This window comes from Copadichromis virginalis, linkage group LG1, assembly GCF_057382275.1.
Source record: "Copadichromis virginalis isolate Kocher_CV1m ecotype Utaka linkage group LG1, C_Virginalis_male_GT1.1, whole genome shotgun sequence".
In the NCBI taxonomy this organism is placed as follows: Eukaryota; Metazoa; Chordata; class Actinopteri; order Cichliformes; family Cichlidae; genus Copadichromis; species Copadichromis virginalis.
The window spans coordinates 20,479,320-20,498,459 of NC_140618.1; the positions used below are offsets into that span (position 1 = coordinate 20,479,320).

Below are 19,140 nucleotides of genomic sequence, written 5' to 3' on the forward strand. Positions count from 1 at the left end.
CCCATGATTTAGGTGCCTTTTTTATGGAGTGATTCATACATCAGTGTTAGGTGGCTTAACATAGAAACACATTTCTCTTAAAATGGTCAGGCATGAGAACTGGAGTGAAAATGAGTGAAAAAGCAGCCAATTTCCAAAGGGAAACTTTTAAATTCTCCAGAAATGGAAAACTATTCCTCGGGACTATTTTAAAAATAACAAATTAGCCTTTTTGGAAGCAAAATATTTAAAAAAAAAAAAAAGAGGTTTGGCTCAAGACTTTTGCACAGTATAATGTTATGTTTTTTACTCCACAGTTTTTGTGAAATCTGCCAGTGAACGGTATTGCTTGGAAACTGAAATTAAAACATTTATGTGCTCAATTCCAAGAATATCATAAATTGAAATAATTGATGTCTTTGTGTTAGATGAGGTCACCTGTGCTCGCTCTAAAGCTTAGTTCATTCTACTCCAGACTAAGTTCTGACAGAATTACAGCTATATAACTGCAGTAACTACCCTTGTGTGGTTGAGTAATTGTGAAAGCTGAAAGAGCTGTAGCAAGTAAGGTCTCAGAATTATTGTGCTTTCATCTTTACAGCACATCCTTGGCCACAAAGGCTCTAAACCATCATAAGATTATTCACAATGGTAAAGCTTGGCAGGATGACAAAATTATTTGTAAGGCCAATAAGCCAATCAAATGGAGTGTGTGCCAGTCTCGTTAAAAGTATACAAATGGGAAAATCCAGGATAAACTATTAATCTTTTATTGCTTTTATATTCCCAGTATTTTTTGCTCTAGACATCAGCGGGCCTCCGGTATTTTATCCAGATGTGGCCGAGTGATCAGGCAGATAAGAGAGATGCAAGTGCAACAATTAAAAAACTAAGGCATCCCCCAAACAGTAAATAATATAAGACCTGAACATTATTTACATGTTGTGTGAAAAGTCCACAATTCAGGTCACATGTTTTGGTTAAAACTGGCCACTTTTGACAGCACTGGCCAGTTTTAATCAAAGTCTCCTTGGCTTGTGTGTCTGCAAGCATAGCTGACTTTCTCTTATCAGTTGGTTCCTGTTGATTGTGCAGAGAAATGTTTATTATGTGACGTCATCCATTTGTGCGTCAAACCTTTGATGCTGAGTAACATGGGTTGAATAACAATGAGCCAACTGGGGGAAAATGTGCCTGAAAATCCTGGCAATTACAGTTATGGCAGCATTTTTCTCCTCCTCCTGCAGTTGTACTTACCTCAGAAAATGCAGCTTATTAGCAGCCAGATATGCCGACATTCAGCATTCATAACACAAGTGGTTTTTAAAAAAAGGTCTCTGGGCATCCGGCATCCAGCGCCAAACACTCTTCATTTTAAAATGCTGGTTTTTGATGAAGTTACTTATGAATTCAGGTCTTTGGAAAAACAAAATAGTAGAGCAGATACTGATGTACGGTGGAGTTTTGTATGGCTCACGTCACATTCAAGGTCTTGGAAACATCAGTGGTTTTGATTTATTATAAAGAATGCCAGCAAAACACAAAATAGTACATGGATAAATTAAAGAAAAGCAACTTCGGCTGAAGGAATAATTGGGGGGGGGGGAGAAAAAGAGGAAGATTGGCTCTTTGAGAATGCATTTTGGCTGAGAATTGCTTCGAGCTGGATCCGAAATTGGAGGCCTATTTGTTATTTTGTATAATTTTGGTTACATATCGAAGCATTTTTACAAATTAAAACCTCAACCTCATGGTGCTGCTAGTGAAAAAAATTGGGGTAGATTGTGTCCTTAGGATATATCTTACAAGGTTTCTATCCAGAAGAGCCTTTTCAATCAAAGTGGTGCTGGTGGATCCTTCAGCTGCTTGGCACTGCCATTTCTGGAGTGATGCAGGAGGATTGGCTACACTGACAGTGTAATACATTTAGTAGACCATATAATCCAATTATAGCCAGTCCATTACTACAATTAATGTAATAAAATCAACACTGTAAGTATAATGAGAAAAGCTCATTATGTATTTTTATGTATACAGATACAGCATGCTTATAAGTGCATGTACTAATTATTATACTAATACTAGTCATGTTTTTGGCATTGTTGGCCCTGCCATTATGCAGAAAGCAGACCCTCACACATAGAGCTGCAGACACAGAATCATCATATAGCTTATATTTATCTTGTATTTTGAACCATATAAAGAGACCAGGGCTGAATATGAAGCTGGCAGAGTTGAAGATGGTCAGATCAGATTAGAAATGAATATATCAGAGACACAGCTCAGGCTCAGCAGTTTGGAGACAGTTAGACATGTGCAGAGGAGGGGTAGTGGATATATTGGAAAAAGTATGCTGAATATGAAGCTGCCTGCCAGAAGGAAAAGTGGAAAATCTCAAATAAGATTCATGGATTTAGTGAAAGAGGACCTGCAGAGGGCTGGTGTGATGAAGGAGGATCAGGTGATGGGGTAAGATGGAGGCAGATGATCCACTGTGGCGAACCCTAAAGGAGGCAGCTGGAAGAAAAAGAAAACAGAATTATTGTACAGACTGTAATTTGTAGACTGACTTCTATCAAGCTTAACAAGAGGTTAGGCAACATCAGTTGATAGGTGCCACAGATGAAATCTTATTGAGGAAAACAAGGATGCATTTAAAAGCCTATGAATGAGCAGAACAATGCTCATCTGCCACAATCGTCTTCAGCACAAGACAGCCACCGTCGGGCTCACATGCACAAATGTTTTTGCTTTATTATTATGATCTGTTGTCAAGACTAACAAATGGTGCCGTCTGACAATGCAGCTTTATTGAATAAAAAATAAGATCTTAAAAAAAAAGTTGTAATTGAGACAACAGGCAGCTCATAATATAATAGATCCAGAAATAGATTCTGAAAGTAACTTTCTCTCTTCTTTTGTTAAAAATTGTAATTATTTCACTCAGGAACAATATGAAAAAGAAATTAACCTAGACGGGAAGCTCTCATTAATTCACTTTAACAGCAGAAGTATGTACTCTAATTTTGATTTCATTAAGGACTATTTGCAACAATTTTCTCGCCCCTTTAGTATTATAGCCATCACTGAAACTTGGTTCAATGTCGATAAAGGAATAGATTTTTGTTTGAATGGATATGATTTAAAATACATGAATAGATTAAATAAGGCGGGCGGCGGGGTTGCTATATATGTTCATAACTCTATAAAATATAATGTTGTAACAACTATGTCTATGGCTTTTGATGGAATTTTGGAATGTTTGACTATTGAGATTATGAATGAAAAAAAGAGAAATGTTATAATAAGTTGTATATATCGGACACCCAGTTCAAGTATTGACACTTTTAATGAATGGATAGAAAAAACGTTTGCTTCGGTGAACCAAAAATTACTATTTATCTGTGGTGATTTTAACATTGATTTGCTAAATCCAACAAGGTTAAAAGCCATTGATGACTTTACTGACACAATGTACAGCTTATCACTATATCCAACAATAACAAAGCCAAGCAGAATAACTTCACATAGCGCCACTATTATTGACAATATTTTTACTAATGTCATGGATTTCCAAATTAATAGTGGTCTGCTTGTCTGTGATATAACTGACCACTTACCAGTTTTTACTTTGTGTGACTGTGATTTAAAAAAAATAGATACCAAGATCATGATAGCAAAGCGAACAATAAATGAAGAAGCAATTCATGCCTTCAATTTCGATTTAGCACAACAAGATTGGAGTTCGGTGTATGAAGAGTCAGATGTGGACAAGGCTTATGATAATTTTCTAGATATTTTTACTATGTGGTACAATAAACATTGTCCTGTAAACGAACACATGACAAAGAAAAAAAAGATAAAAAGTCCTTGGCTCACAAAAGGAATTATTAATGCTTGCAAAAAGAAAAACAATCTGTATAAACAGTTTATCAAAGTAAAAACAAAAGAAGTGGAACAAAGGTATAAAGCATATAGAAATAAATTGACTGATATTATAAGAACGAGCAAACAACTTTATTATAGAAGAAGATTATATGAAAATAAAAACAATATAAAAGGAACTTGGGATGTGTTAAACAACTTAATTAAACAAGGATCTTCTGGAACATCATATCCTGAATATTTTACTGATGCAAATGGTGAAAATCACAACATGAGTAATATTGTCGATGGGTTCAATAAATTCTTCATAAATGTTGGCCCAGAACTAGCAGCGGACATCCCGTGTCATAAAAATGAAAATATCAGTAATATAAAATCAAATCCCTTTTCACTGTTCCTCTCAGCTACAAATGAGCAAGAAGTAATAAATATCACATTAAAATGTAAAAGTAAGTCTTCAATGGATTATCATGACATAAATATGTCTGTAGTTAAACAGGTTATTCTGAATATTGCTAGTCCCTTAACATATATCTGTAATTTATCATTTCAGTCCGGTTGTTTTCCAAAAAAAATGAAAATTGCGAAAGTAATACCACTATATAAAAGTAATGACAAACACAGTTTTACCAATTATAGGCCTATTTCTCTACTGCCTCAATTCTCAAAAGTTCTAGAAAAACTTTTTAATTCAAGATTAGAAAAATTCCTTGAAAAACATCAAATAATAAATGTTGGTCAGTATGGTTTCAGAACGCAAAGAACCACTTCAATGGCGATAATTGAGGCAGTAGAAGAAATTACTGATACACTGGATAAAAATAAATATGCAGTTGGTATTTTTGTTGATCTCAAAAAGGCCTTCGACACAATCAATCACTCAATTTTACTGGATAAATTGGAAAGATATGGTATTCGAGGGAAAGCTGGTAACTGGTTAAAAAGTTACCTAACGGGTCGGGAACAATATGTTAGCATAGGGCATTACCATTCAGAGAAACTTGGTATTACATGTGGTGTTCCCCAAGGGTCAGTGTTGGGACCAAAACTTTTCAATGTATACATAAATGATATTTTTGATGTTTCTCAAGTACTTAAACTCATACTGTTCGCAGATGACACCAACATATTTTTCAGTAGCGATGATTATACTGATCTTGTAATGACCGTAAACAGGGAGCTACAATTAATAAAAAAATGGATGGACATAAATAAATTATCATTAAATATAAATAAAACTAAAGCAATGTTTTTTGGTAATTTAAAATATAATATAGAATTACCAATTATCATTGAAGGTGTACCAATTGATAATGTGAGTGAACTGTACCCTGGTTCTTCCATATCTTACATATTGTGTGGAAGTCAGGGGCGGAGCGTGGGGGTGGCTTACTGGGCTTAAGCCCGGGTTGTTTTGTCAGAAGCCCGGGGTCTTTTGGAGTGTAATTTTTTCATAGTTAGATGCCTGGCTGACAACTGTATAAAACAAAAAGTACACACAATATTCGAAGCACATAATGCACACAGTGGGAATTTACGACTGTGCGTGAATCCCCCCTGATATTGGTATGATCCGAGCTCAGGCACTAAGCAACTGAGCGAGGGGGCGGGGCTGCAGCCAGGTGCTCTTGTGCCTGTGAGTGCGCTGTTGGAGTAACGGAGCCAGCCATACTAAGGAGAGCTTAAGTTTGACCAGGTACCAAAGCAAACCATTCATACCGTACAAATGACGGTGAATCACGAAAGATTGATATCAAACTGATCACTTGACCAATATTACGTTACTTGCTCTTCAAGTGAATCAACAAATGGCGAAATGAAAAGCCGAACAAATGCTTTTTTTTTTTTTTAATAGAGTCTTATCTTACGTGTGTTTATTTCATATTTTCAGTTCTTACCCTCCCCGACTAAATCGGTTTCAGTTATGTACTGAAATATAAGAATGGACATTAGAGGCTTCTTTCAAAGAAAAAACTCAGGTAAATGTTATTTTATATATTATGCTTTGTATGTTGTTCAGTATATTTCTATGCAAAACAAGAGGGATTTCAGTACACAGCAGGATATTCACATTTGTAACCAGATATTTACATACACTTTAGGGAGAAAACATAAAACATTTTTTCTGTACAACATCAATTTAGAGTAAACTTTTGTTTTAGATAAATATTGAAATATCTTTTGAATTAGTTAAATGTCAGAATAAAGAGAGACAGAGCTTCTATTTTTTATCACTTTCATCAAATTTAAGAGTACATATACACTAAGTTTGTTAATTAATAAGAAAACCAGATGATTCCATTCTGAGCTGAAGAAGCTTCTGATAGGTTAGTAGAGTCCATGTGAGTAAACTGGTGGCACAGCTGTGGATGCATATAAGGCAAAACACAGAGCCTGTTTCTTTGAAATGGGAAAATTAAGAGATGTCAACCAAAACACCAGGAAAAGAATTGTGGAGCTCCATAAGTGTGGCTCAATTTTGAATACAATTTGGTGCCATTTGCAATTAAGAAATACAGATAGTTTCTCTCTTTACTCTTAAAGTTAACAAATATGTTTTTTATATTTATCAATCTAAAAAAATAAACATTTAGTCTGATTTGATGTTACAATTATAAAAGTGTTGTGTTTTTATCTGAAGAGTTTGTAAATATCTGGTTTCAACTGTATATTTGATGATTGTCAGCACAAAGAGGGAGAGAGAGGAACAGAGAGGGAGAGAGAGGAGACAGGACAGAACAGAGATGAACAAGAGCAGGTGAGACACACATGTTAGTCAAATGGTTGTTTACCAAAAGTATCACCGTATCATAGGTACTCATGTATCTCGTACCTAGTGTTTCTTTTTAGGTTTGTTATTTTTCAAATTCTATATTTACTAAGTTATGCAGGCTTGTTTGCACAACAAGGCTAAATAATTATATAAACTTTTCTCAATCTAAATAGTGTACTTTGGTAGAATTAAAAAATAAGTGTAGTGCAGGTCTATGATGATTTTTAGTGCTACTATCATAGTTCTGATTCTGGTTCTGTCTTGGTTAAATCCTAAGTAGTCCTGATTTTGAACTCTTGTAGTCCTGTTTTAATTCCGGATCAGTTCTGGGTCTGGTTGAATTGGGGTTTAGTCCTCGTGTCTTGATGCAGCCCTGACCTTGTTCTGCCTTGCTGCTTAATTAAAAAACTAGTTTAAGGTGTCCTGTATATGTGATATCTTTTTTTCCCTATATGAAGTCATTCTTTTTTGAACAAAACTCAAAACAGAGCCAATTAATCTTTCAGTCATTTCTACACCCCCCCCCCCCAAAAAAAAAGAAAAAAGAAAAAAAAATCCACATGCATACTACCCTTCAGGGCTAAGCCCCGGGTGTTTCAAATGTCTGGCTCCGCCTCTGGTGGAAGTGTGGGGAAATACATATAAAAATACAACTAATCCATTAGTCACAGTACAGAAACGAGCACTGCGTATTATTCACAAGGCTGGTTATCTAGATCATACTCACAAATTCTTTCTTCAGGCAAAGTTACTTAAATTCCAGGATCTGGTTAATTACAATACATCCATAATTTTTTATAAAGCTTTTACTAAACTTTTACCGGCAAATTTACAAACTAGATTTGAAATTCGAGAAAAGGTTTATAATGTGAGAGGCTTTGGAGAATTCAAATTACCCAGAACTCGAACAACCCGTAAAGGCTTTTGCGTGTCTGTATGTGGTGTGAAAATCTGGAACAGTCTGAGTTTACAATTGAAACAATGCAAAAATATTCATAGATTTAAATTTCTCTACAAACAGTTGGTCTGGTCACAGTATACTCAATGATGGGTTTTAGTGTGCTCTGTAATGTCTGTTCTCTTACCATTGCTGGTATGGATTCCAAAATAAAAAAAAAATAAATAAAGTGTGCGTATGTATGTACATATATGTACTTGTGTGTGTAGATATATATGTATGTATATGTATGTGTGTTTGTTACTTGTAGTTATTACTGCCTGTTACCTGTGGTAATGCAATTTATAATTTATATATTCTGTATTCAGTTATGAAGGCTCTAATTGTTGGTTGCGAGCTGCCGCTTAGATGCTTGTATGTGCCCGGAGCTGTTGATGGGTCTGTATGCAATGATGGGCGTAGCTGCGGGAAGTTTATTGTTTTTTTTGTTGATGAGTGAGTATAGGGGTGGGATTTAATAAGTTTTCTTCGTCCCACTCCTTTTTCAGGCAATTTTTGTTTTTTGTTTTGTGTATTTTATGTTCAATATAGGTATTTGTTGTGCCTGAAAATGAATAAATAAATGAAATGAATGAAATTAAATGAATTGGCTCATCATAACAGCCAATTTTTGCACATTGAAAATCTTCAATGATCTGTTGTTTAGCTCTTTAACCGGCCGTTTTACATGTGACAACTATCATTGTTGAATAATGGAGCACTGGACTTGGAGAGCTTACATCTCTCCCCATGCTTGCTTCCCTCCCCCTCAGTCTACATTCCCTCCTGTTCTGGATTCACTGCTGTTTATCTAAGTAGAGGCAGTTACTTTCCATAGAATCCCCCAGGATTTCATCCTCATATGAAGCTTGTTTACCATTCACATATTGGTGCCCTGTGCTCTCGGTTTCTCTCTCGGTGTAACTAAATGGAAGAACAGGAAAAGATGGGTATCTATTATCCAAACATCACAAACACAGCATATTTTATAGCTGAAAACAGAATAAAATGAACACTAGAACAGCACAAATTGTGCACTACAGCTTGCTGGTGTGAAACTACAATCTACCTTGTTGCTTGATAAATGACATTCGATTTCATTTATTCATTTCTTTTACTGCCATGCTTCCGTTCTCTACTGTTTTTTTCAGAACCGCTATATTACCACTATCTTTGACTGTCAGGCTGCATAAAAACCACAGGTACAAGGACTCTGTGCCTTACCTTATGAGACGGTGAATCACAGACCACATTTGAGCACATAGGTAAGCCCATAGGTAACACAAGGATTTCTGTGTACACTGATGTTCTTAATTCATAGGAATTAAGAATACTTTCAGTCGCTACCTTATTCAAAATGTGGTCACCACAGCAGGTAGTGCTGCATGTTTGATTTGGCACATTGTTATGCCTTCCCTGATACAACCTCCTCCCAGGATTGATCGCTTGTTAGGCAAATGCGTAAATCATTCAGTGACTCTTATTTTCGTGGAGAAATTATCGACATACTCTACATCCTTGTCTATATCTTTCTCTATTTACATTTTGTAAAATTTTGTGTTCCTGTTAAACCATTTATAATTTTATTGAGTATATTTCAGATTTGATTTTATTTGTACTTCCTATATTTGTTTATTTTTCCTGCCTGTCCTGTTCCAATAAGCTGACAAATGGCATAAATGGCGTGACATAAAAACCTACAGGCTTAAGAACCTGCAGGCTTAAGAATAGCTTGTTAACAGCAGAAATGACTTAAACTGGTTAAAACTTAAATCACAATTTAAAAGAATTTTTCAGATTTCCGTGAAAAATAATGAATAATGGCAGTGACCAAGTGTTTCTGAGGAAGACGAAAATATAGTAGAATTAATGATCAGATCAGGATTTAGTTCAGGCAGTGCTCCATTACTGGAGCATCGTGTAAAATAATAAAAGTTTCACAGTATTATTCAGCCCTCAAGCTTTGGAAACTAATTTGCCTAATCAGATGGTAAGCTGCATGACTTTTTTGGGGTGTATAAAATTTACAAAGGAATTTAAAAGAGCACTTTTATTTGATTTCTGGCAAAATTTTGACTCAAATCTTTAAAGATTTGATGATTTTGGCTTACACTGACTGTTAATTACACAAGTTATGTAAGTAAAGACTTTTAACTTGAATGTTTTATTTATAAAGATCAGATGTGTTATTCAAGTCTTCCCTTGGGTTTGTTTTTTTTTTTGGTTTTTGAGCAGTATAATATGAGTTGAGTTGGCTGGGTCTCCCTGTGCTTGTGTTCTCTCTGGGTTCTCCAAGACACGGGGAAGACAGGGTTGAAGCTGTATTTTATGGCAGTACAATAAATGACAATAAATCTTAGCAAAGGTGTTAATTGTCAGTCTAGAATTTTAGTTCTGGTTGGTCCTTGTTACCTCTAATATACATGAATTTATTAAATTCATCTGAATAAAATTTTGGGATCTGATAAATGAGTAGCAGTGTCACAATGTAACCATGTGGACAGTTAAGCAGAACAGTTAACAAAAATCAAGCTCTTAATAAAAGCTGATTTCTACGTTTAAACAACAAATGATCCAAAAAGGGTAAAATTCATAAACTATTGGGACAAATAAAGAAGAAAACACAGAGAAACAAAGTAAGAACCATAAACAGTACAACACAACAAGTAAAGACAGGACCTTATGTATATATTAAGGGCTGATTAAGGACTGGACACAGGAGGGAACTGAAAAACAGAGGCACGCAATCACCTACAGGTAAGATATGTCTGTGAAGGTTCTCAGTCATTCAGGTCATCGTAGTCAAAGGAGCTTGCAAAGAAAAGCGTCTGGACTTCTTTAAGTTACTTGAAGAAGTTTCACCTCTAGGTTTTTCTCCCACTAGGTTTATATCTGGGACTCTCCACCATTTGACCTTAGAACTGAAGAAGCTTCTCGGATGAGAGGTGAAACGTCTTCAAGTAACTTAAAGAAGTCCAGACGCTTTTCTTTGCAAGCTCCTTTCACCTACAGGTAAAAACAACCAGGGTAGTGGGGAATGGCAGACAGGAAGCAAAACTATTACATGACATCACAGGAACACTAACCTTCAAACTAAAAGACTAAGGAGCCAAAAGGAGATGAACAGCATGAGTCTTAACACTTAATAAGAGAACAGAGAGAAGCCAAGACACAAACAAGCCCAAGGGAAACACAACAGAAACACTAGTTACTGCTACTAATGATAAAAAACAAAACAAAAAATAAGAGAAAACATAACATAATTATGCATACATAAATGCTAAAGGATCAGAAATTTGACTTTATCAAAAGATATAAAGTGATGTATGAAATAAAACTTTAAAAAATCTAGACCAAATTTGATGTGATTTTATGATTTTGGAAAATTTAACTATTTATAATTACGGCTTACAATCAGTCATGTCTTGGTCAGCTTACTAAGTCACTAAATCTAATTAAAAATAATAAAATAAAATAAAATGATTGAAAAGCTAAACAAAAAACAATCTAAAATGGACTGGTGCTTATAGCGCCTTTCTACTTGTTTGAGCACTCAAAGTGCTCACAAATGTCTTATATGGGCTGATATTCTAACAATGACTCCATCTATGAATCATTAACATGGCAGCAGTGGTGCTGATAAATATGGATGTTTGCAGCATCACTTCTGTCAAGTGGAGGCTTCAATATGGACATGCTGGCACAGAGAGAGAAATGTGTTTCTGACTGCTGCATCCCCATGTGTCACAGACTTGACAACTCTCTTTCATTCCCTCCATTTACTGTCATTTCCACTCACCCAGCACCTGTGATTTATCATAGCAGTAGCAGGAAAAATGAATATGAGATTAAACGAATAAATCTGCTGGTTTACCTTGCTGATTAGATTGAAAGGGAACTTAAGCTAGCGAGCAAAGTATAGCGGAGCTGGGTAATAAAGTGAAGGAGACAAGGCCTCTTATTTCTTAGACCACTGGACTAAACAACAGATAATGTAAGTTTAACATCAATGCAATTCACTCCTAATGGCACTCGCTGGAGGGAGGCACATGGATGCAGCTGTTAGCACGATCACCCGGCGGTTGGCTTGATCCTTTCTGTGCGGATTTTGCATATACTCCCCGTGCTCGTGTGGATGTTCTCTGGTTTTCCTACACGGTCCACAGTCATGTATTTGTCTATGTCATTGAGAGAGCATTATTTGCTTGTAGAAAGAAAATATGTAGACCATTTTGCTTCCAGCTTTCATTGTGTTTTCTGTGTCTAGTAAGGTTTTATGAAAATGTTTGTATCCTTGCTATTTGAGTGTTTTGAAAGGGGATTAACTTAATTCCTCTTACTTATGGAAGGACAAGTGAGAGATGAGTTGTTTGTAAATGGATATACGAAGGCTAAGATGTTGCTTCTAGCAAAACATCCACTTGAGATGCAATTTCAGTCAATTACTATGCAACAATTTCATAACCCACAAATCAAATTATATGCCCCCACTTATCCAAGCACTCCTTGCAAATATTTACCAGGCACGACAACGGCGCTGGTATTGTTTTAACCTTGTGTGTGTTTGTGTACGGTGTACGATGGTTTTGAGTACTTTGGTAGGTGTTTATAAGTTTGTTTGTGTCTGTCTGTCACGAAACTTGTAGGTGTAAAACTGAGATCAAAATGTGCTGGAAGCATGCTCTCACAGCAGAGTGTTGAGTGAAAGAGCGCCAGAAGGGGAGCATAAGGTCTAATTGTTTGGTCATTAATAGGTGTGGTCTGAGAAGTCACTGGTGATTATACAGGCTGTAGTTATTTTTATATTACTGATTGTCTGAGGCATAATTTAAAAAAAAGACACGTTTTAAAAAAGGAGAATGCTGCATTTCTATAATACTTGTTATTTATGAAGCCATCTGTGCTACAACTTCAGCATACTGAAATAAAATCTTTTAAATTTTCCATCTGTCTGAAGAGAAGCACCTATAAGAATCAAACCAATCAGAGTTGACAAAAGTACAGAAGTACAGACATTCTGTACTTAAGTAGAAGTACAAATTCTTTGGAGGATCTTTCTATTTTTGTTCAAAGCTAACTGAACCTTGTGCAATATTAACATAATGATAAAATAATCTGACTAGATGGGAATACAACTTTAGTCTAACTTTAAAAAAAAATTCAGTTATACTCAGCTTGAATCTGAAGAAAAAGAAGGAGAATTATTTTCTGTTGCCTACATTGTAGAGGGTGACTTTGCCTCTAAACAGTCAGTCAGTACAGTCAGGGGTTAAATTGGATTCAGCAGGGGGGTTAGATTGGCTGTAATGGCTCAGTGTGGGGAAAAGAATCATAAGTCAAAATCATTTCTATTAAGAGCTCCAGTAGATTTTTTTAGTGTGTCGGCTCTGATCAGCTGACCCCAGCTGACTGTTACGAAATTAGTTTCACCCCGGTTCTTTTTATTCCTCGGGCATCCAGAGACGCCACCGGAGCTCAGTAGTCATTTTCACAAAACCTTTATTCATCTTTATTCATCTTCATTTAAGCATGCATCTTCTAGAAGGGGAGATGTGCCAGGCTGGTGTCCCTCTGCAGATTTTCCACTCCTTTGTTTGTTACAGCCAGCTTTATAGAAGTGACCACATCATAAAACTCCCATGGTGTGCTGCAAACTCTGTGTCTGTGTGTATGCACGAGCACGTGAGTGCCTGTGTGTGCGCGTACCTGTATGTCTATGTGAGTGCACGTGAGTGAATGTATGTGCGTACCTGTGTGTATGTGTGAGTGCACGTGAGTGAGTGTGCGTGTGGATGTGTGAGTGTAACAGTTTAAGCACTGTGTGTGTGTGTGTGTGTGTGTGTGTGTGTGTGTGTGTGTCTCTGCGTACGTGACTTCCTGCCGGTCATAAAAGTAATCTCCTCACCTAAGCTACACCAAATTCCTCTGCACAACAGAGAAAACAGAGTTAGCATATTACAAACACTGAGACCCCCACCCAGGTCTCCACTGGGGAATTTCCACTTGACATTAACTTCTCTTTGTCTTACTTTCACAGTTCAAAGTGGGGGAGGGCCTCCTAGAAATCTACTCCAAAGTTCATGACACACTCAGGCCTTTATTGCATCCAGGGCAGTGTCAGTGTCTCTACAATAATTCTACATCCTACCTAACACATTTTTAAACTCTCAAATAAGCCTTGCATATCTTCAAGCTGAACCACAACTTAATTAAACCAGATGCGGGCAGATGTTTCGTGAGTTGTCCTGTATGCTTTCCATCCTCTACACTGACAGTACACTGTTTATGCTTTTTCTAGATAGTTGGAAGTCAGTCAATGGATCTCAGCATCATCAGCTAAAGTCACTGTTACATGTCATGTAACCTAATTCTGAGCATGAGCCGTGTCTGACCAACACACCATGTGACAAACTGCACACAAACCGTTTGTGTGTTTGCTGATGTTCTTTGCACTGATAGACTTTGGTACACGTCGTCTCTTTTTATGCGACATCGTCTGGTGATTACTGGGGGTACAGGACTGCCTTTCATGTGTTCCTGTTTAGGCTCAAATTGGTTTGATGTTTGGAGGTGAAATAATAACTTCTCTCAAATGCATTAAAGAAAAAGTAAAGAGCCTGTTTTGAATTTGAATTTAAGGAGTAGAGAGTAAAGATATTTGTTTAAAAATGTAGAGAGTAAAAGTAAAAAGTAGTCAGAAACAAAACCTACTCAAGTAAAGTACAGATAATTGAAAACTGTACTTAAGTAGAGTAACAAAGTATTTTTTTTTCTACTTACTTCCAACCTCTGAAACCAATGGCATATTTTTTTCCTTTATACACATGTCATACATCATATTTTAATGCTACAATACTGTGTCTTCTTCTCTGCCACAGCTCTAGCAAGCAACTGGTCCAGGTGGTTGACCACATAGTTAGGACACCACTGTGGCTCCCAGTCTTCCAAGCCTTTCTATTAATGGTATTAGTTCTAGTGTGCTGAGATCGAATTATCGGCACTTCAAGTCATCCCTGATCTAATTGGTCCATGTTTTCTTTGGTGTGTTTCATTTGACACACCAATAAGCAGACTGTTGGCTCCACAGAAATCAGTGTAGTAGATTTCCCCCCAATCTGCAGCCGTTTCTGAAACACTGAAGGATCTTGTTTCATTAAGGCCAAGGTTTCGTGGCCATGAACGAGCATGGTTAGGATCGCTGTTTGAAAGTGATGGAAACTGGCCTTTGTACTATTGTTAGACTTCTTATAAAGGCACCACAAAAGTGATGTATTTGCAATTGCCACTTGGCTCATTCTGCTGTGCACGTCTGCTGTTGATGCTGTTGACTTCTTTTCTTGGACTTGGGGGTAGTTAAACTTGCTGTCGTCAGTGGACATGAGATTGGTCATGAATTGGTCGGCACACGATACCTTATCAAACCCTGAAATTCGTATTAGTGAAACAATGGGCAACCTAAATAAAGAAATTTAATTAACAACTTGTGTGAATGTGGAAGGAGAGTGGAATGGGAAAGAGACAGAAAGCTGAGAGATGGAGCTGTCTGAACAATGACTGCATGCTGATGTAGTAACCCTAATTATCAGACAGCTCATTTAGTCTGACAGAATGATTCACAGCCACTGGAACAATATCTGCTGTATCCATGGTGAAACCCAATAACACACACACACACACACACACACACACACACACACACACACACACACACACACACACACACACACACACACACACACACACACACACACTTTACTGACATTGATATTAGACACTGGCCAGATAGATATTTTTATAACTTTAACTTTTTTTTTCCTTTTTAATTAAAGATACCAGATGTCTTTATATTTACAGATCAGACCTGGAATTCAGTGTTTCATTTTCCACTATTTTACCCAGGTTCTAAGAATTTAAGCATCTAACTTTCACACAATTATTCTGAAACTCACTTAATAAATATTACCTGCAACACCTGTCTTGGTAGTTGCTATTACAACTAGAGATTACTGAGGTACAACATAAATGCAATGGCAAGGGGGGAGTGATCATCATCAGATCAACACTATAAGATTGGGCACCAAGTCCTAAGAACGTATAGAATATATATATATTTGACATGGAATATTTAATTTTTCTATTTAATATTTCTCTCTATTTTGGATTCTCCAGACTGATCCAGATTCTGGCTGGAAACTAAGTGCAGCATGATTATTTTCACATTAATTTTGTTGGCAATTATATAATCTTCTAAGAGACTGTATCTACTAAAAAATTACCCAGCAAAAAAAGTATCTTTGTTTTCCAAATCTTAGTAAAGTTTAAAAGAAACTAAACAAAGATCCTTCAGACAGGATCAAGGTCAGGAAGAAAATCCAAGGAGATGAGCCAGCTTCTTATTATAGTCAAAGGAACATCATAGCCTGTTCTTTAGGAAATTTTTCAGGCATGATTTGATTCAGTTCAGATCCTGGAAGCACAGCGTGTTTCTAAAAAGCAAAACATACAAGAGATGAGATGAACTCAAGACCATATAATCACATGACACTGATCTTAGGGCTAATTCAGAAAGGTTAGCATCAAATGCCACAGAAAAACCAATCCTGTTACCTTTGGATGGGAAGTGTTTACCTGGTATACCAAAGTGTTTGCAGGAATATCCTGGAAGTTTGGTAACGTATATCTAAAACAAATCTAAACCAGTGTGACATACACAGCTAGAGTTATATACAAAAACAGTCATAAATAGAAATGATGCACCTGAAATGGTTCTAAGTGACGATTGTGACATAAATCTAAACAAAATTATAATTATTCGGCACAATTCTGTGTTTTTCAAGGAATATTGAGCTGAGAGCCGAATGCCTCCTCCACCTGCAGCGTCTGCTATAGTGCTTTGCGAGACTGTCATTTAAATGATGGCAGCCAGCACACATTCAGCAAAAACTTACAGGTGAAGCACATCTTTCCGAACACCATGCCGTCCGTACCACTTTTCCAGCTTGGAAGAGAATTCTAGGATATGAATTTACAAAAAAAAATGGAGGTACACATCAGGGTTTTGGTTCCTTCCTTGAAAATTCAGTCACATCTTCTCACTGGACCCCCTTCAAATAAGATACATTAGTAGTATAGTAGTAGTATATTTACTGAAGGTATGGTCACCTTCACTCTGTGAGTTACAGGACCTAGAGGTTTTAAACCTGTTCTAAGGATTTGCATACAGATATTTCCCTCATATTCTGAATCTCCAAATTAACAATGAGAGACAGTTTTTTTCCTTTCATTTCATTGGTATTCTTTATCTGTGGCTGCACTTTTAATCAAAATTTAATTAAAACTTGATTTTGTTTGTTTTATTGTTCATGACCTGACATCCAGTTATATATTTCTTTTAAACCTGAATTCCTGAATTTTAAACCTTATTCCTATTTATTCCTATTTATTCTATTTATCCCCTTCGTACATTTTATTTATATTAGTCTCTGTATTTATATATGTTTGTGTATGTGTGTGTGTGTGTGTGTATATATATATATATATATATATATATATATATATATATATATATATATATATATATGTATATATATATATATATATATATATATATATATATATATATGTATATATAATATTCTGTAACTGTAACTTCTGTCGGTGCTGTGCTTTTTGGAAATCGAATTTCCCAGAGGAACCCACCCGAGGGATTAATAAAGTTCTATCTTATCCTATCTTATCTTATCTTAAGATGTTTCTAAGCTGCAGACTCTAAACGAGTGCTTAGAATCCATCAAAGGTTGGATGGCTGACAACTTCCTCCAACTTAATGAAGAAAAGACTGAAGTCCTTGTATGTGCTCTGGACAGACATGTACCTAACATAATGAATGCTCTTGGTCCTCTTTCAACATTTGTGAAATTGTCTATCAGGAACCTCAGGGTAACCTTTGATTCTGCTCTTACTCTGGATGTTCACGTCAAATCTTCACGTCTAAATTGAGCCCTATAGTATCTTATACTGAACTGGAGATTGTTATTCATGCATTCATTTCATCATGATTGGACTACTGTAATTCACTGTTTACATGTCTAAACAGAAACTCCCTGAAGCGTCTGCAGATTGTCCAAAATGCTGCAGCAAGGCTTGTAACAAAAACATCTGAGTACTCTCATGTAACACCGTTGCTTATACAGCTGCACTGGCTCCCCGTTGAATTCAGAGTCCATTTTAAGATATTGGTTCTGACCTTTAAAGCTCTTCAAGGACAAGCACCAGCCTACATCATTGAACTTTTACAGCCCTATGTCCCTAGGAGGTCCCTGAGGTCATGTGATCAGGGCCTACTTGTTTTTCAGCATACAAGGCTGAAAACCAAGGGAGATTGGTTAACTTTTGTCTGTTTTTATTTTATACTTTGTGAAGCACTTTGTGATCTTTTTATCTAGAAATGTGCCATATAAATAAAAATTTACTTACTTACTTACCACTATATGTTTACTTATTGTGATCCATTTGCACAAACACAAAATGGGCTTAATAGCTTTAAAGCTACTCTTTTGTATTTTCTTTTGTTGTTGTTTGTAAAAAAATAAGTAAATAGTTAGAAAACAATATTTCAATATTTTGGGGTTATGAATTCAAAAATGCAACAAAACAGCTCCAAGAAAAATAAAATGTTAAATGTTAAGAAATATTAAAGTACCAAATAATCACAATTTGCCCACTGCAGAGTGGTGACATGTGGTAAGCAAATAGTTCCAACTATTAGTTATGTTAAATGGCTAAATTACAGTTAATGGGCTGTGTCATGTTCATTGTAAAGGTAAAATATGTTTTGTGGCTTCATAAAACAATTTCTAATGCAAATGTCTCTGGTGTTAGTAAAGTTTACCGACCTCTGCCCTAGAACATAGGGTGGGTCCAGATTTTTTATTGTCAATGTCCAAATTTTTAATATAACTTATTTTCCCCAGCATTTTGAGTCCTCACAACGTCTTAAGTACAAGAGAGAGCAGCATGAAAAACACATCTGTGTTCTGTTAAAAACAAAAAAACAAAAAACGTGCAACATCTTCTCCAAGCTGAGATGGGAGATCCAATGGAGATGGAGTTTTAGATAGGTTCATGTCAGACAGGGACACTTTGTTACATGCCATTCCCATTTCTAATTTATTTGATATGTTTCTGCTGTATTGGGTATCTAATTCAGGAATACTATGTTCAAACCAATAACTGGGCGAAATTGCATATTACTGTCTGAGTGCTAGGGTTTCTTTAAATGTGCATATTAAAAATATTCGATTTCCAGTTACACTGACATTACATTAAAAAAAATGCCCTCAGAGGAATCGCAAAATAAGGAAATCCTTCAAAAATAATAAATAATTTCACGGTCATTTTGATTATATACAATATATGTGCATTAAATTAATTTGCATGGCATAAAAAACTTTGCTTTTAAAATATTGTTTTGACTGGACATGTCTATTGCATCTTTAAATGGAACAGAATAAGAGAAAAGAAAAGGCACTGAGACATTAGAGTCTCTTCATAACTTCATGTTTCA

The 19,140-nt window shown here is 36.1% G+C and overlaps 1 long non-coding RNA gene across 1 annotated transcript; it reads left to right on the top strand.

The window, feature by feature from the left end:
- Positions 1-5,251: 5,251 nt before the first annotated feature.
- On the top strand, positions 5,252-6,690 carry LOC146718676 (uncharacterized). Its single transcript, XR_014918120.1, has 3 exons — positions 5,252-5,560; positions 5,756-5,843; positions 6,551-6,690. It is a non-coding gene; the product is annotated as an uncharacterized LOC146718676 (long non-coding RNA).
- The last annotated feature ends 12,450 nt before the right edge of the window (positions 6,691-19,140 follow it).